The sequence below is a fragment of the Rhinolophus sinicus genome, linkage group LG07, assembly GCF_036562045.2.
Source record: "Rhinolophus sinicus isolate RSC01 linkage group LG07, ASM3656204v1, whole genome shotgun sequence".
NCBI lineage: Eukaryota > Metazoa > Chordata > Mammalia > Chiroptera > Rhinolophidae > Rhinolophus > Rhinolophus sinicus.
The window spans coordinates 49,050,194-49,069,589 of NC_133757.1; the positions used below are offsets into that span (position 1 = coordinate 49,050,194).

The window sequence follows — 19,396 nt, forward strand, 5'->3', positions numbered from 1 at the left end:
CATGTGCCTGGGGCTGCTTTAAGCAGCTTACGTGTATTAACTCATTTACTTCTCATAGCACCCCAATGAGGGTGTACTATTATTGTTCCCACTTTACAGATGAGGAAACTGAGCCCAGAGAGATTAAGTAACTTGGCCAAGGCCACTCAGTTTGTAAACACCGGAGCCGGGATTTGGACCCAGGCAGTTTGGGCTCCAGTTTTGGAGATCAAATCTGAAATCCAGTGAGGTGGATGTAGTTCAGACGGGTGTAGGTGGACCCAAGAGATCTGAAAAGGCAAACTTCTCTTTTACTGAAGTCCTACATCCACTCCATGCCCAGGAAATCCTGCTGTTTCTTTCTCATCTTCTTCTACTTCAGAGCACCTACCTCAGCCTCTGGCCATCCTACAGGTACAGTGGCCAAAGACTTAGGGGTATGGAGCCTGTCCCTACATTGGCCCAACCTGGAGTGATGGAATATGCCACCCACAGGACAGAATGGCCTGTGCTGCTCCCTGAGAAGTGGCTCCTGCAGTAGTACGCTGAGGGAGCAGGTAAGAGCTTTGGATCAGACAGGTCCAAGTTCAAATCCTGGCTCCAAGTTCAACTGCCTATTGGACCTCAACAAATCGCTTCTATAAATCGAGGTAAAAACACCTGCCTCAAAGAGGGGGCTGTGCTTAGCACAATGCCTGGTATATAGTAAGTGTTCCGTAAACTACTATTGTTCCTGGGTTCATTGACTTCACCCAGGGGAAATGACTGCTTTTCACTGCACCTTCTTGAAAGAAGGACACACAGGAGGAGCAGGGAGGAGGCTGCATTGTCCTCTTTGCTTAGTCTGCTTATTCCTTTTTCTCCATCTTTCTACGTCCCTCCCTCCTTATGACATTATCTTTCCACTTACCACCTCCGTAAGCCTTCCCTGACCACCCAACTTGCATTGTCTGCTTAGCTGATGGGAGCAGGTTCGTCACCCCCATTCTGTTTCTCATGGGGAGATTCATGCTCACCAATCACTCAACCTCCATTTTTCTCTCTGACCCACCATCCCCACCCCATGCCCAGGACCACGTCACCTCTGGGCTTTGGATGCCTGGTTGGCTCAGGAGTTCCCAAGAATCTACCTTCTTTGCCTCATTCTCTCCCTCCCCATCATGGTAATCTCTGAATCCCCCGGAACGTGAGCCACTGAACCCGGGAGGCCTGCTCAGTTCGCAACCATGTCACCCTCCGAACCCAGAAAGAAGCCATCTTTTCCCGAAGAGCCCATGTGGACCTGAGCAGCTGCCAGGGGCCTTCACCGAAGTTACCCTCCTCACTACAATGCTGCAAGGAAGGGACGGCCTCCCCGTTTTACCCACAAGAACGTAGAGACTGAGTGGATGTGGCCTGCCTGGGGTTGCCTAGCTTGTGTGTGGCATGGCAGCAGTTGGCACTGAGTCACCCACATCCTTCATCCAGGACCTTTATGTCCTACCCCAGCCATCTCCACCCAGAGATGACCGCCTAACATCCACGTTTCCACCATAAAATCAACCCCCTCATTCCTTATTTCTCCAGGAACCTAAGTCTGTACTGACCGCCTTTTCTTCCTGGCCCTTGTGACTCCGAACAGCTAATTGGTGCTTGGCAGATGTGGAGACGCTCTGGGCAGCCCTCCCGTGATTAGCACTGATTTTCCCTGGCTCCAAGAGTGGTGCCTTCTGCCTGGCGGTGTAGGCTCAGCAGGGAGAAGAGACTGGCTTAGGGTGAGAGCAGACAACAAAGCTGCTGTGACCCCATTTCTCTTGCAGCCATAATTAGGATGTCAATGGAATACCCAAGGATGTTATGCAAGGCCTTCTCCAGAGGTGGCATCTAATGCTTACAGCAAGCGCTATCAATGTCCCCCTTACACAGATGAGGAAACAGACTCAGAAAGGTTATGTAACAGGAAGGGTCATGCTAGGCCAAGAAGTGGCAGCTCTGTGTGAGTCTGATGTCTACATGCTTTCCATAGGGCCACCCTGCCTCATTAAGTGGTCATGACAACCTCATCATGTACAAGCCCCGTCTATGCTGCTCCCTTTTTGCAGATGGGTAAACTGAGGCTCAGAGGGCACAAGAAACTCAAGGTCATATGGTTGGTCCTAAACTGGCTCCCAGTTTACTTTTTATTCTATCCACTGTACATAGAACTTTCTCATCCGTATCAGGACCACCCCCCAACTCCCCCACCCTAACCCCCCAAGTCTGAGCAGTGAAAGTGTAACTTGGAGACGATATAAGGTATGGTTGCCCTGGGTTGGAAACAGAAATGAGGCCTGGTTATTGGAAAGGTCAAGAAGGGTCAAGTTACAGAAAGTACTGGAAGCTGGTCGTACGTGGTGTGTTGGGCAGGAGGAAGCCACGTAAGATCTTACAGGAGGAGGGAAGTGCTGAGCTTGTATCTTAAAATGCAAGCTTGTTCAGCCTGCCCCGCCCTGTGGCCTGCCTCCCTACCACCCAATGCCCCCTCCTTTGCAAACTGGGGACATTCAGTTGCTGAGGTCAGGTCTTTGTTTGAAGGACAGATAATTAATCCCACAAAGTAATCCCCAGTACACTCTGGCAGATTTATGGAGATCACCTCTGTCCCAGGAACTCTGCCTTATCATCTTTCATTTCCCAGGCAAAGCGAGTGACTTGTTATATCACAGGCCCCACGCCAACAGGAATTTCATTTAGGGGAGTTCTCCAGGTAGAGGGAGATTGATAACACAGGCCTGGGCAGGAACCCATGGCAGTCCTGGGGCCAGGGAAGGAGGGGGCAGAACAGGTACCATCACACCTCCTTCTTTCCCCTTGCCCATCTCCATCTTTCTCCCAACACCAGGTACCCAGTTTCATGGGGCTCACCTGTCACTGGCCACAGGGACCCAGATATCATCCAGTCTATCCTCTCAAGTTACAAATGAGAAAACCAAAGTCCAGAGCACTGAGGGAGGTACCTGTTTCCCAGGGTCGTTCTTTTGACTACTTTGCCCCATCTCTCTCTCCCCCCCATCATTACTTCTTCCCTATCCCTACCTGCTCTGCCCTGAAGCTGCAACAGCTACAGGGAACTGTCAAGGTCCATCACAGGTGGGGGTTCCTCAAAGCCCCCCATGGTTGTCCCTGGAGTCTGCCTCCCAAGGGAGCTTTTGTGATTGAGGGCAGGGTCAGGAGCTCACTGATCCTGAGAAAAGGAGAGAGAGTGAGGAAAGGGGGTCATGGTCCTGGAGGCCAGGGTAATGGAATAGGTTTTGGACTATCAGCTCTGCCGAGAGCTTGCTGGGCAGTTTGGGGGGCTGTCCTGTCCCTGTTTGTATCACAAAGAGTTTGAGCTTATTGGATTATTCACGAATATTTATCAGGTACCTCTCATGTACCAGCTTCTGGAAATACAGCCATGACCAAGACAGATAAAACTCGCCCTCATGGAATATATACTTTAGTGAGGAAGACAGAAAATAAGCAAACAGATGAATGCGTAAGGTAATTTTAGAGACTAACGAGTGCTTGCAAGAAAGTAAAACGTGGATGTGTGTGATGGCAAATGACTGAGCTGCAGCTACTTAGCTGGAGTGGTTGGAGGAGACCTCTTTGACATGGTGACATTTGAGAGGGGCCTGAGCAGCCTTTGTGGCGCTATGGGGGAAAATAATTCCAGGCTGAGGAAATAGCACGTGCAAAGGCCCTGAGGCCAAAATGAGCTGGGTATACTTAAAAAAACAGAAATTAGAGAAAGAGGTTTGCTGAGGCTCACGTGTAGTGGAGAGCAGAGGGTTAGGTACAGGAAGTGAGGTCAGAGAGCTGGACAGCGGCTGATCCTTTAGGGTCTTGCAGACAGGGACGCAGAGTGGAGATGATTCCATTTGCACTGGGAAGACATTACAGTAGAGTAACTTGAGCGGCATCAGGCTTTTGGAAGATCACTGAAAGGTCTGCTGGGTGGGGAATGGGCTGGGAGAGGGAGACCAGCTGGAAGGCCACTGGGTGAGCAGGTGAGAGAGCATCCGAGCTGCTCGTCATGCTAGTCATCTTGGGCTCTGTCCAGCCCCTCCCCGACTTCTTCGGTGAGCACCCTTCTCCTTTGGGGGGCTTAGTTGTTGTTCTGATCCCCGCACTGGCCTGGCCTGCCGTTCCCTGCCCCAGCTTCTCCCTCCTGTGTATCTCCCACAACTCTCAAGGAAAAGTTTTCTTTTTTTTTTTTTAAGGGGAACAGGACTTTATTGGGCAACAGTGTGTATTTCCAGGACTTTTTCCAAGTCAAGTTGTTGTACTTTCAATGTGCCGTTCAGCTTCAAGTTGTTGTCCTTTCAGTCTTAGTTGTGGAGGACGCAGCTCAGCTCCAGGTCCAGTTGCCGTTTATCTAGTTGCAGGGGGCACAGCCCACCATCCCTTGCGGGACTCGAGGAATTGAACTGGCAACCTTGTGGTTGAGAGCCCACTGGCCCATGTGGGAATCGAACTGGCAGCTTTCAGCGTTAGGAGCACGGAGCTCCAACCGCCTGAGCCACCAGGCTGGCCCCAAGGAAAAGTTTTCTAATAGACCGGCCTCAGAACTGCTCTTCTTGCATCCCCCACCACATCCACACTCCTGCCCCACCCCATCTTTGAGAGGCAGGGGGGCAGGCTAACTGCACCCAGAAGTGAAGGGAGGGCCTGGTCATCACCCAGAGAGTGGGGGACAGCATGGCAGCGTGCAGGACCGCCTTCGCCAACTTGGCAGCGCTTGTCAACAGGAACTGAGCCCGGTGGGGCTGGCGCCTTCCTAAGGCTCACACCCAGCCCTCGGTAATTAAAGCCATAAGTCATCTTGTGACGTGGGAGCTGCAGGCTGGGACTGCCACAGCTGGCATTGCTTGGGGCTTAGTGCTGAGAGGGAGAGTGGGCACATCTGGGCAGAGGTGGGGAGCTGAAGCTCCAAGGCTGCCCTCCATTCTGTCTTCGGCTGAGGTGGTATTTGGGCTCTGAGGCTCTGCTTGGTGCCGGGGGCAGTGCCAGGAGCTTCTGGCACAAAAGGCACACTTCCTCTTTTCTGTGCACACTGAGAATCTCAAGCTTGCAAAGCACCCCCAAAAGATGGCATCTGTCTCCAGTAGGATCCTTTGCTTCCCTTCACCCTTTAGAAGTATCTGTGTACAGAGCTTGGAGTGGAGATGCAATAGGATGCCCGTCCCTCTGGCTATGCTGGGGAGCTACCCAGACAAAGTGCCTTCCTACCACGAGAGTAGGCGTCTGTAGCCCCCCAACCCCTGTAAAGGAGAAGGCCACTCATTCTGAGGTGACCCAATGGAAGGACCCTGAACTCTGACCTGTGGCCTCTCTTTTTTAAAAAAAATAGTCAGAGGTTTTGAAAAGATTTTGATTGCTGACTCTCCTCCCCGGCCAAAAAAGCAAGGACGTTTCTCTTTCTCCTACTTCTTGCTTATTCAGCAGAAGTTCCTGCCTGGGTGAGCGAAGGGGAGGGGAATATCTCCGGACACCCCTCCCTGTCTGGCTGGGCTCACTCATCAAGCGTTCTGAACGCCCACTTGGTGTGGGGCGCTGGGCCAGGGCCGAGGGACATAATGTGACATCTGGGGCTGATGCTTAAGCTGGGAGGACATTCTGGAGGCCAGGCTGCCCAGATAAAATGGACACACACACACACACACACACACCATACCCCGTCCAGAATCCCTGCCCTTGTCAGGGAAGCAGGTATAAAATCCCTGGCAAATGTGAAATATTTAGAAAAGTGCAGAAACTGATATAACACCCCCTCCTCACATGGGTACCCCCCCTAGATAACATTTGTTGACATTTCACCATATCTGCTTCTGATCTTTTTTGTTCTTGTTTTCATTCTTATTTAAAAAATGAAACGACAGACACTGTTGAAGGCACTTTTTCTTCTGTTTTCAGTTATCTCAGAGGCTTAGTTTCTGAGGACTGAATAAAAAGGGCGAAAGCCTCTGATCCTAATGTGGTTTCAAAAATGGGGTCCCCGACTTGAATATGGTCTGTGGTGTGGTGTTTTAGGAGTCCTTAAGGAATTGTTCCTTTTGTTCAGTGTGATAATGGCGTGTTTGGGGGTATTTCAGGAGTCCTCATAAATATACAGTATTTAAGGATGGACTGCAATTTGCTCTAAGAACTTCAGAAAAAAGTTGGGGGTGAGTTTAAAAGAAACAGGCTGGCAAAGGGTTGACGATTGTTGAATCTGGATAGGGGGTACCTGGGGCTTCATTGTACTCTGGTCTCTATATTTGTGCGTGTTTGAAATTTTCCATAGTGAAAAATTCATTTTTTTAAGTGTGGTCCCCAAAGTTGCCAGGGGACCCACCACTGGCCTGGGAGCCACATCTGACTGAGTTGCATGAGCAGCAGACTTGATGGGCCTGTCTGGTGGCCACTTGGCCTCTAATTTGCTGTATGATGCGCTGGCCAAGTTACTCCCCATCCCTGACCCTCAGTTATCCTGGGGAGAAGGAGAATTTTGAGCCCGATGGGTCCTAAGCTTCATTCCATTTTATGTCTCTGATGCTGGACACATCGAACGTGAATGCTCAGAGATCCCATTGAGAGAGAACTGTGGGAGCAGCCCTCCTTACACTGAAAGTGAAATATTTAGAAAAGTGCAGAATATTGCAATATTTCTGCGGTGTTCCCATGCCACCCTTTGAGAGAGCCTTTGCATCAAGGGTCCTGTGCCACGTAAGTTGGAGAGACACCACATCATCACGTCCTCACCCTGTGCAAGTTACAATGCACATTAGTACATTAAAGGCTATGACAAGTCCTGCAGTGAACAGACCTGTTCCATGTTTCCCAAATTTATTTGACCACAGAACTTTTTTAAAGTTGGCCCTTCTTATACTCCATATATCAGGGTTCTGGGGACACCCTCTGAGGACCCCCAACCTTCCTGTTTTCGTTTGGGGGCTCCTGCCCCGTAGGACAAATTTGTCATCTTTTCTTGTGAATGTGATGACTCTGACCCCTTTTGAGCAGAACACAAGATTTTTCATGTTTTCCCCATTGATGGGTGGGTTTTGTACTTAACTAACTTTGTAATTTTTTCCTCAGTCGTTCCCTGACCAGAACATCTGCTTTGATGTCATCCTCTGACTCACTGACCCAATGCCAGAAAACTCTCCGACATCGGGAAACAGGGCCTGGCACAGTCTGGGGCTTTCTTGGTGGGGCCTTCTAGAGGCAGTGTTTCTAGGGAGGAGCACCTCAGAGAAAGGACACGGGCTGTGACATCTAAGGCTGTGGGTTCAGATCTCAGCTCAACCGCTTACCAGCCATGTAACTTGGGACAAATTGTTTCGCCTCGCCCCAGTTTACTCATCAGTGAGGTTGTTGTAAAGAGTAAAGCGGGATAGTATGTGCTGAGTGCCGAGTTTCCTTTCCTCTTCAAAAGAATTTATAACAACTGATCATTACGAAGCACCTGTTACGTGCTGAACTGAGGAGGTGCGTGACCTGCTTTCATCTTCACATCAACTCTATGCAATAAGTATTATCCCTCCCCTTTTACAGCTGAGGAAATTGAAGCCCAGAGAGGGTAGGCAACTTGCTCACAGTCACACAGCTCATGAGGAGTGATGCTGAGATCTTAGCCCTGGTTCTAGCCACTACAACATCTGCTTCTTTCTAAAAGCCCAGATCCAGATGAAGACCTGTTGGTCCTCTGAATCTCAGGAACCTCACCTGCCTGGTCAGAGTTTCTTGGTCCTCGGGTGACCTAAATGCGTGCTGTCAGACCCTGCACCTTCTTGGCTCATAGACAACCATGGAACCCTAAAACTGAAAGAGTGCGTGGGGACTCCCAGGTTCCCTGAAGCCTGAAGCCCCCAACCCCACCCCTCAGGGTCCCCTCTGGGAGTGAGGAGGGCACTGAGAGTGCTGAACTCCAGCACCACGCCCCATCCCCCAACCCTCTGTCCTCCATGTGCTTCAGCCAGGGCAGCTAGCTCTGTGTTGGGCTGTTTTATACACTGGGGTTCTAATGAAAGGATTGGCTACTAAAACAAAGACATTTGAAAACCCACTGCCATAGGGAAGCCCCCTCTTTTCTTTTTTATTTTAACAGGAGAGGACCCTGAGGCCCAGAGAGGTTAAGTAACTTGCCTGGGGTCACCAGCTATGTCCCTGGTCCCCAGGCAGATCTCTGTCCTGTCTTCAGGAGCAGGAGCCAGGCTGAGGGTGGCTTTGTTGCCCCCAGGGAGTCCCTCAAGGGCAATCATCTGAGCCAGTTCTGCACGTTGGTGGCCAGTTTCTATGAAGATAACTGTGTCTGAGGCTGGCTCCCTGAACCTCGTCCGACCACATCTATTTCTGGGCCGCGGAGCCCTGACAGAGCACAATTTGATTCATAAATTACCCGGCTCAAGGTGTGTGTGATGGGCTCTCCTTCACAGATTTGAAAGTCATCCACTCTGGAACTTACAGCACTTGGCGCCAGCGGCGGAGGCAGCTGTGGGACTGTTGGGATCAGCGCTCTGGGAGGGAAAGTGGCGGGGGAGAGGGGAGGACTTGGGAAACCAGCAGCGCTCTGTGCCAGCTCCGTGCTCATGTCTTGTTGAATCCTCCCAGCCACCTCGGGAGGCAACTTTTATTATTATCATCCCTATTTGGCAGGCGGGGAAACAGGCTCAGCGAGGTGAAGCCACCTGTCCAAAGTCACGTGGTGATAAGTAGTGAAGCTGGGATTCAAACTCAGGGCTCTCTGGTACCAAAGTGTCTCCCACATGCTCATGATAGTAGCAGGACAAGGCACTGAAAAGGTGACATGTAGGGGAAGCAGCTGGACTCTGGGAAGTAGGATTGGAAGAGAAGGTTCAGGGGCGCAGCCCTTCTTTTCCCACAGCCTTTAGTGTGCACCTCCAGCCGGCACCTCGCCCCCCCCGCCCCCCACTTCACCACAACCTTTTCTGTCTAACATCCTCCATTTCCAGGAACTGCTTAGTTCCACCTGCCTCGTGCAGCTGGTTCACCATCCTTGATACGTATCTGAGACAGTATCAGCACTTTACAGTTTGTAAAGCATTTTCAGATCCCTTATCTCATTGAATCTCCAAATAGTGCTGTGGGCAGGACAGGTGTTCTCACCCACAGTGAGGAAACTGAGGCTCAGAGAGGCCCCTAAGCCCACAAGGGTGAATGGAGTCTCCTAACTTCATATCGGGTTCTTTACACATGTGCTTTGTCCTTCCCCTGGGGGTGACCAGTCTTTCCCCCTTAGATAGTGGGCTCCCTGCGGGCATTATTTGTGTTCCACCCCCACCTGTGCTTGGTACAGAGAGATCCATTTTGTGGGGTACTGGCCCCACTCTCCAAGAAGCCCCACCCCCGGCCTGTCCCACTAGAGGAGAGGGTGACAGCCCCGCCAGGATGGCAGACGGAACACACCCCACTTCACGTTTCCTTCTCCTTGGGCATCCGATCACTGTCCTCTTTGTTTTCTTAAGTGTCTCCCCTCCTCCTTCCCCCCTCGCACTCCCCTTCCAGGACAAGGCCTTTCAGATCATCAAATATCTAACGCTTCTTATTCGAGGATCGAGATGGCTTTATCGGAGCCCATAAATCTCCCAGAGCCCTGATGCTCTGTTAAGTGCCAAGCCTCAGGTGAGTTATGTGTGCCAGGCCCAGCAGCAGCGGGCAGAGCAGGCGCCCCTCAGGGAACATGGGCTAAGAGACCAGGGGCACTCGGCTCCCACCCTTGGCCCAAGAAGGGGCCCCAGTTGAGGACGGGCATGGGTGCTGTGGGCCCATCTGGCCCAGGCCCTGGAGGTCACCAGGCTCCCGGCAGGTGGGCAGGTGAGCCCCCAGGATTCACAGCCCTGTGCTGTTCTCACCTTGTTCATCTCCTGTAGCCCCCAGGGCCTAGGGAGCATGAGCCCTACACAGAAGAGACCACGGCAGCCATGAGGGACATTTGAGACCTGAAAGACCTACGTTCTAATCCCAATATGGTCACTAAGTAACCACATGTCTGTCCTTGGATGTGTCACTTCCCCAACTGAGCCTCAGTTTCCTCGTTTGATAAATAGGGTTACCGTGTCGGCTTCGGGGGGCGTTTTGAGAATCCAGTGAGCTCATGCATGGGAACAAACGTGCAAAGCACTCTGCCAGCGGGCAGAAGCGCGCGTCTTCCCATCTCTCGGAAGCAGCCTGGCATGGAGACTAAGCTTATGGCTGTGAAGTGGGTCAGCCTGGCCTTGAGTCCTGGCTTTGCCACTTCTCAACAGTGTGCCTTCAAGCAAAGCACTTAATTCCTCTGTGCCTTGGTTTTCTCACCTGTAAAATGGGAATAACAATAATGGACTAATAAAGATGCTGGTGCAGATGGCCCGCACATGGAGTTGCCATGAAGAGGAACTGACTGATGCAGGTGAAGTGCTTAGAGCCTGGCCTGACACACAGTGGGCCCGCAGTCCATGGCCTTTGTAATCACTCTTTTTCCCACGACCATCACCCCATCCATGCCTTGCTGCCTCCAGGGACTCCCCACTGCCAGCAGACAAAAATCCAAACTGCTTACCTGCCATTTGAGGCTCCCGCCTCCTGATGTCAGCGGCTCCTGACACCACTTCATGTGAACTCTGCTCCTTCTAATGTCCCCACACCTGTGAAGTCATTGTCCCCCCTCCACCCCTTTGCTCATGCTAGCCTCTCTGACAGGACGGCCCTCTCCCTCTCTGCACTTACCCACATGCTGCCTTCCAAGGCCCAGCTGCAGGAGCCCCGCCTGCACCAGCGCCCTCTGAGCCGCCCTCAGCAGGGCAGGGCACCTTTATGGCACATGTCCTGCTTCCTCAACTGGACTGGATGCCACTTGGGAGCCGAGACTTCATCCTATGCTGCTCAGCCTCTCCAGTGCCTTGCAAACAACTCCTCTTCGAGCAAGCTCCTTCCTTTATCCTGGCTGACGTAGCAGTGACCAAGGCAGGAAAGGTCCCTGTCCTCGGGAAAATTAAGTTCAGCAATTGTTGTTAGTACGGGTGATAGCCCAGTAGAGGAAGAATTAAGAAAGTGAATTCGTTTCCCAACCAGTCTGCATGTAGCACCCACTTAGAACACATAGACACGTATCGTCAAATCTTGGGGATTCTTTTTGTGGTACAGTATGCATAACATAAAATTTACCATTTAAAGTGTACTAGTCAGTGGCATTAGGTATATTCACGATGTTGTGCAACCATCCCCACCACCTAGTGCTAGAACTTTGGGGATTGTTCTTTAAAGGAATTTGTATTAACTTTTCTTTTTTTTAGACAAAAGTCATGCAAATAAGTCAAAAGGGAGAAATTGAAATGACTCTAGAGCAGGGGTGTCCAAACTTTTTTCAATGTTTTTCACCAAGGGCCATATGCGGTAAAATGCACAAACAGCCGGGCCACTCACTCGAGGTGAAGTATGTATTGCCTCACCTGGTTTATTTAAGTAAACTAAATATATTTTTGGAATTTGCTGCGGGCCAATAAAAAATGGATTGCGGGCCGCAGTTTGAACACCCCTGCTCTAGAGCAATGGTTCTCAACCAGGAACGATGTTTACCCTTCCCCGTCTCCCTCCCTGGGTGACATTAGACAAAGTCTGAAGCTATTTTGGTTGTCACCACGGGGAAAGGGGGTGTTCCTGGCATGTAGTGGCTAGAGGCTGGGGACGCTGCCAAACTTCCTGCAGTGTACACAGCGATCTCCCACAGCAGAGAACTGTCCAGCCCAAATGTCAACAGTGCTGAGGCAGAGAAAGCCTGTTCTGGCATCACCACTCAGAGACAGTCTTTCTTAACATGTTATTATAACATTTCATTCTGAGTTCTATGCATATATTTTGCGTCTTACAAGATGTGTCCTATAGGAACTGTGCTATTTTGTGACACCTTTGAAAAAAAACCATGTCCTGAACACCTGTCTTTTCAAGTCACAAGCTTCTCTTCTGCAACATTGTTTCTAGTGGCTGACCGAACTTCCTTTCAGAACTTTTTAAATTAATGCCCTATTGTTGGACATTTCCCGTGTTCCCAGTTTTCCTTATTAGACAGCACTGTGGTGGGCGTCCTGGTAGCTGCACTTGTGGGCATGTCCATGATTCTGCCCTCTGGACAAATTCCCCCGGTTGCCCAGTAAAGGCTTTTCAGGATTTGGGGAGATTCTGGTCGGAGCTACAGGCCCTGCCGATGGCTCTCTGATCTCTATGAAAGCGTCCTCAGAGGATGAGGGGCCGCCTGTCTGAAGCCCTCCTGTGCAGGGAGCCAGGCACCGCTGTGTGTGAGAGGGCATGGCTTGACCCTAAGCAACCTTAACGTAATAGGCTTTACTATCTTTGGCTATTCAGGTTAATGTTTCATAAATTGGAGCCAGTTATTAGCAAATTAATCAGAGGCCCATTTGCAGTCTTATTAGGATAGGTAATCATTTGTTGGTTTAAGTGAGCTTGATGAAAACTGTCGTTCTGCGAAATGCCTGCAAGATAAGCAGACTGCAGTTCACACCTGCTTGAGATACTTGAAGGTTGTCTTTCCCTGTCTGGACAGTAATGTCTGTGATTAACTGAGCCACGCTCAGTTCAAACAGACATATGACCATGGGCGCATCGGGAGGGTCTGAGAGGGAACTGCTAACTGACTGACCCCTCCTGCGGCAGTATGGCCCTGGTGCACTATAGTCTCTGTGATGTGACGTCATAAGTCACCCCAGTACCATTCTGCCCCATAGGCTTTTGCCCCAGCCTCCAAATGGCTCCCAGATGTCCCTGCTTCGGTCCGTTCATTCATTCACAAACCATTTGTTGAGCAAACCCTTGTGCATCAGCAGGGCACTTGGGGACACGAGTCCCTGCTCTCCTGGGACTTACATTCCAGTGGGGAAGGACAACAAAAAGCAAACACAGGAACAGATGAAAAGAGACAGTCAGAAACTAGACAGGCTTTGAAAGAAAGAAAACAGAATAACGGAGTAGAGAGTGACAGGGGTGAGAGTGGGACAGTGGGGTGGTTGGGGAGGGACCTCTGTGGAGATGACATTTGAGCTGAGACCTGAATACAAGACAAGGCACCCAGCAACGATCTTCCGCGAGAAGGCTCCAGGTGGCTTCAGGAAATCTTTGGGGGCGGGGGGTAGCCCTAATCCCCCCTCCTCAGGGGTCCTCAGAAGGGGCAGCAAGCTCTCAGCCTGCATCTCCGCCCCTGCTTGAAAGCCGAGGTAACCCACACCGCTGGTTGCCATCTGCTGATCAGAGAGCTGTTGAATGCAGCCAGTCCAGATGCCACCCAGGAGGCTGGTCCCTTTTGTCAGCAGGCAGCTAAGTGACAATTTTTAATTCATAAGATCTTGCCCAAAGCCCATATCTCAGATGGACTCTTAGTTTTCATTGAACGGTGATACGATTCTATACCAGTCACAATTCTATGGTTCCGCTGGACAGTGATGGGCTCCCCCTGGCAGCGGGGAAGGGGAAATGCAGGGGCGTCTGGGTAGGACATGAGCTCTTTGACTTAGTGAGAGGCTGAGTTTAGGACCTTGCTCCGCCACTCACTGCCTGGATGACCTAGTATTAGTCCTTCTCCGTGCCTTAGTTTCCTCACCTTGAAAATGGGGATAATAGGACCTATCTCATGCGAGTTTGGGGAAAATTGAAAAAGATATGCATGCAGAACACTTCGCCAGGCACAATAGATGTTGACTGGTGTGGGGAGAGCTGACAGCTTGTTCTGGAGGAGATGGGTCGCAGGTGGGACTAACCTGGTCTGATTCTTCTATTTAGAAAGCAGGCATAGCAGGGAAAGAAGGAATGGGGACCAAAATGGGCACCTACTCTGTGCCAGGCACCACAGTAGGTGTGTTACATACATGATCATGCCTGATCCTCACACAGCCCAGTGAGCTGGGAGCTGTTATCCACACCTTGCAGATGAGGAATTTGGGTCGAAGGAATTAGAGGTTTGCAGGGGGTTTCACAGCTTCTAAGTGGCAGAGCTGTTATTGGTGCCCAGGTATTTTTTCAATCTGCAAGTTTATGCAGAGGCGGCAGTCTTCCCCTGGGCATCGATGTGATAGACTCCAGGCAGACCACCAGAGGGAAGGGGGTGCAAATCCCAGTTCTGCTCACTTCCCTGGAGAGGGTCCCTGACCCTGGACCGGGACGCTGGGTGACCAAGTCAGAGGCCAGGCGAGGGATCAGGACCGCACAGGTCATCTCATCCAGCCTCCTGCCTCCATTCAAGGACTGGCGTTTGAGTGGGTGAAGGCTTGGGCCCCGAAGTGCAACTAGATCATGAGCTCTTCACAAGCACTGCGTTCTTGTGTCTTCCCCCATGGCCCCGGCAAAAGGCCAGGCCCAAAGCATATCCCCACCTAGAGTGCTCAGTGACCCTTCCTAATTGCTGTAGTGGGGGAGGGAAACTTCAGGCCATCCCACAAATATATAATGAGCATTATTTGGGGTGCCACAGGGGAGAGAAGTGTGAGACCCCAGCCCTTTTCCTCAAGGCCACATGGTTCTTTGGGCATAAGAACCATAGAAACCCCACAGCACAGGGCGGTTCTGAGAGTACCAGCCCAGTGCTGGGCTCAAAGGAATGAGCTGGTGCAGCCTCCAGCATTGGCTTCCTGAAACCAGCCACACTGGAGCTGGATCTTAAGGGGAAGGACTGAGGTGGGAGCCCTTGTTTTTTCTTTAACTCAGAGGGCAGAGAGAGCGGTCGCTGTTAGCCCAGCAGAGCAGACAAAGCAATTGAAAGTCATCAGCCTGTGTTCCACACGCACCATCAGCTACTCACTAAACTGCTTTGCGCCCAGATCCAGCTCCACGCCGGGTCAAGATGCTGCAGGCGAGATAACAAGGGGACAAGATGTAGGCCTGATGAGATTTGGCAGGAGCCAGGAGGAGGGGTGCCTGTGGAAGGGGAAAGCCTGCCAGCCTCCAAGGAATGAGGAAGTGGGAGGGGGAGCCCCCCACAGCCCAAAGAAAGAGCCACCTCCGTGCGCCCCAAGTCTCAGTATCTACCCATCTGCACCAGCCCCATCCAGTTTCCCTCTCCCACTCCCTCCCCTCTCTCGCCTTGACCATGGATAAAACACAAGCCTTTCGCTTGACTCTGCTACGCCCTCTAGCTGCCACTCTGCTTCTCTGTTTTTTAGCCCAAACTCGTGGGAGCAGCACCTGCCCCCCTTGTCCCCACTTCTGTGCTCCGCACGCCCTCACATCTCACAGTCTGACCTAGCTACTACATTTTAATATACAGGGGAAAGAAGACTGTGACCCCCCGGCAGCCTTTTCATGCTGTTGCAGACTTGATTCACATTCTCTCAGTCTCTCTTGCAAAGCTGAAGCGAGCTTGATGTTTGAAGCTTCTAGAGGAGGTGGCTGCCAAGAGAACCAGCAGGGCCTGTAATGACCTGCTTCTTCTCTTGTGTGAATGCCTTAAGTCACCAGTTTCCAGAAGCCTTAGGGCACTCAAGGTGCAGCCCGTTCCACACCAGAGCCCCTCCCCTACCAGGTATATCCACACACACCTAGGACAGCACCTGTCAACCCAAAGGAAGCAGCTGCCCTTCTGCTCAGCAACGGGGGCTGAACAGGTGAAAGGCGTCCCTAGTGAGACTCCCCTAACCCGTCAGTCCCCATGGGACTTGGAGAAAGAATGTCAGGACACCAGAGGGCTGACGTGGTGGTGTCAGCTTCCAGGATAGCAGAGAAACTTTTGTGTGTGGCTGCCAAGCTCACAGCCCCCCAGGGAAGAGAGAATGGTGAGAGGGGGGATAGAGAAGGTGAGCAAGGAAGTGACCTTCCTGAAGGGTGAGTCATGCCGGGAATAGAGGCCCAAGCCTAGGTGCGATGCCCTGTGGGCCTGAAGGTTTTGTTCTCGGCCTTGGCCTCCCAGGTGCCAACTTGTACACATGGGCCCTTGGTGGTGAGGCTGTCCTGGCAAAAGGATGGGGTTGACTCAGTGCTCCCACTGGGCAGACGGCTCTGGGCACGGGCTCCTTGGGTGTGGGTAAGGGTGGAGGATGTGGGCCATCGTGTTAAGAGCTTCCTATGTGCCAGGCACTGTCTTAACTCATTTAATACTCACAGCAACACTCTGAGTTGGGTACTAATGTTACCCCCATTTTACAGACCAGGAAATTGAGGCTCAGATGTGTTAAGTAACTTGACCAAGGTCACTCACCAATGGCAGAGCCATGATCTGAACCCATGCAGTCTGCGTGCAGAGGGCATACTCTTAATCACCTCTCTATTCCACTCAGTGTTGCTTTTCGTCAGGGGCCTTAGCTCAGCAAGTACTTACACATTCAATGGTGTGATTATATCATGAACGTCACTCTTTACCGTGAGACTGAAGCCATGAACCTTGCCTTTTCTCTACTGGTTCTCCAGCAATTGCACACAGTAGGTGCTCAGTATGAACTTGAATGCAGGAGAGAGCTATTCAATCAGTCTTTGAATGAGGTCTGCCCTTGGCCTCTTGCCCCTGTCCAAGCAGGCATCCCACTGAGTGCTGACGTTACCATGGTGACAGTAGGGCCATGAGAGCCTGTGCCTCACTCAGGTGGTCTTGTCAGCTCCTTGGGTGTAACCCTTTCTGGCTGGGGATCCTGGGAGTTAGTGATTTATACTTGGTAGGAGGTTGGGAGGTGAGCTCCACACAGATGTGTGAAAAAGAATGTGTATGTGTGTGTGTGTGTGTGTGTGTTTTGGGGGAGGGTCCTCAAGTTTCACTGCATACTAGTTGGGAGGTATTGGCCTGCAGGTTTGTGGGAGAAGGTGCCTCATGCCTAGGTCGAGGAAGGGGGTGTTTTATGTTCTGGGAACAGACTCTGTGTTGGGGATGGACAGTGTGGCCATGAGTGGGGTAAAGGTGCTGGGTGGGGAGCCCCAACGGAGTGTGCCAGGGTAGACAACCCTCTTTCCCAAACTGAAAACCAAGCACCTTGTTCAGCAAGGGCCTTGTAGTGTGTGAATGATTTGTAGGGAAAATCTTGCAAAGATAAAAATTGAATCACATTCAGTTAAACATTTGATAGGTGCCTTTATTGGAAAGAATAAATTATATGAAAATCTGGAATGGTAGGATGCTGGAGGTGGGGGTTGGGGAGGGGGGTCCACACCTGTGTTTGTTGGGGGGGAGAAGGGGCAGCAGGAAGCTTTGAGGTCTGGCCTCTGGGTAGCCCTTCAGCTCAGCATTTAGGGGTTGAGAGGACCCAGCCCCCCAAAGGGTCCTGTGACGTCTGTGCTTCACCCCACTTCAGCACTGGTCACCCTGTAATGGGGATGGTTGGCTGAGGCTACATTTCCCATAAGAATGGGTCCCTGTCCATTGCAGGAGCTCAGTAATTGTTTGTGGAACGGGTCAGCTAATGACGACCAGATGAAAGCATGCATCCTCTTGTTTTCCCAGCAGCAGAACTCCTAGCTAAAGAAACTTCCTATATTCACGCATTTATGTGCCTCCCTGTGGCCCTGCCCTCCTCACTGCACAAACACAGCAGGAAGGTACCCAGATTTCTCCATAGCCACGGGAGGAGGCTTTAGGAAAGGCAAAGGCTGCAGGGATGTCCCCTCCCTGGCCTTGCCCCATGTCCGAGTCCCCAAAGCCCACAGTCTGAGAGTGACCTGAGACCGGAACGGGCTCCACAATCCTCAGCAGCCTCTCCCTGCTTTAGCCAATCCGGGAGCAGGCTGGGAGGACAGGTGGGAGCAGGCCTCTACCCACCAACCAGGTGGAAACAGGCCGCCTGGCACGGGCCACCAGCCCGGGGTTGGCCGAGAACAGCCCCTGTCCAGAGACTGAAGTTACAAGAGGACATTGTCTCCCTCTGCTGTTTCCCTGGTTAATCCCAGAGCTGATGTGAGCCCCTACTTCATGCAGATCCCTTTAGAGGTGGGGAAGGGGAGAAGCAAGAAGGTGCAGCTTCCACGGGTCATCCTGGTGTCCACCTGTGTGTGTTAAAGGCCGGGCATTAGTTCTCTCCTGTGGAATCAGTGTCCATCTACCCCTTTCCCCGGTCCTGCTGGTCCTCCAGGGCCCAGCTCAAACAGCACTTACTGAGTACTTATTTTGTGCCAGGAACTGTTCTCAGCTGACATATACATACATATGTATGCATTTCATATATATGTATGTACACACACACACACACACACACACACAAGCAAAAATTAATATAAGACCGGTCTTATTTTACTATAATATAAGATCTTTAATATAATATAATATAATATAATATGATATAATACTGGGTCTTATATTAATTTTTGCTCCAAAAGACCCATTAGAGCTGATGGTCCGGCTAGGTCTTATTTTCAGGGAAACAGGGTATATACACACACTTGTATATGTATTTTATGTATTTATTTATTTTCACACTCATTTAATTCTCATAACTCTATGAGGTAGATCCATTATTATCCCCATTTTACAGATAAGGAAACCAAGACACAGGGGGTAAGTTGCCCAAGGTCACACAGCTAGACAGTGGTGTACAGAATCAGTGCCACCTCCTCCATGAAGCCTTCCTTCTTTAACTCTTCCCACGTGTGAATAGCCTCATTTCTGCTGTGAACTCAGAGATGCTGATTCTTGTGGGTGTCAAAGTCCCCTTACCAGGCTGTAAGTGCTTCAGTGTCAGAATCCTTGGCAGAGTGACATCTGTGCCCCCGCAATGCCAAGCACAGGGCCTGGCCATAGGGCAGCCTGCCCAGGGGATTGCTGACTATGTGAACGGATGGCAGTGAGTGAGTGAGTTTGTGGATGAACCAACACACTGGTTCATGAGAAAGAGAGGAGGGTTTGGGATGGCATTTTGCCAGGTGAGCAGGTGAACTCACAGCTTGTACGCAGGACACAAAGGCAATTACAGGGGCCAGGGGGGCTGGGAGCAGCCATCCTTTAGGAACATGCTTGCCAGTGGGTGCCCAGCACTGGCCAGGGACCTTGAGGGACAGTCGTAAAAGGCCCCCATCGTCGGGACTTTTAGGCTAGGTGGGAAGATTCCATGGATGCGCGGGAAGCCACTGGAGAACAGACAGAACAATGGCTACTGCCTGGGGGCATGGAGGGGTCAGCACCTTCCGGGAAGAATGGGGGGGGGGGCCCTGGCACTGGGTGGGAGCGGGCAAGGGAAGGCCAAAAGAGGAAGGTGGACACTGAAAGACAGGAGGCAGGAAGGCACATGGTGATTTGGGGAACCTGAGGTGCCTGAAGGGGAGACCATAAAATGAAGTTGGTGGGGCAGAGAGGGGTGGGGATACAGAGACCTCTGGCTGAACCAGTGTCATTTGCGGATGATTTTTGCTAGTACTTGAAATATATGTATTTTACATTTTAATAAGTACTTAAATACTTATTCTTAAATTTGAATTAGGTGTTTCACATATATTTATCATAAAAGGAAACTTTGCCTCACTG

At 51.2% G+C, this 19,396-nt stretch overlaps 1 protein-coding gene across 1 annotated transcript in view; it reads left to right on the forward strand.

Moving 5' to 3' along the window:
• Positions 1-19,396, forward strand: part of LOC141572941 (cadherin-23) — a 314,361-nt gene that overhangs the window by 187,126 nt on the left and 107,839 nt on the right. The window lies entirely within an intron of this gene.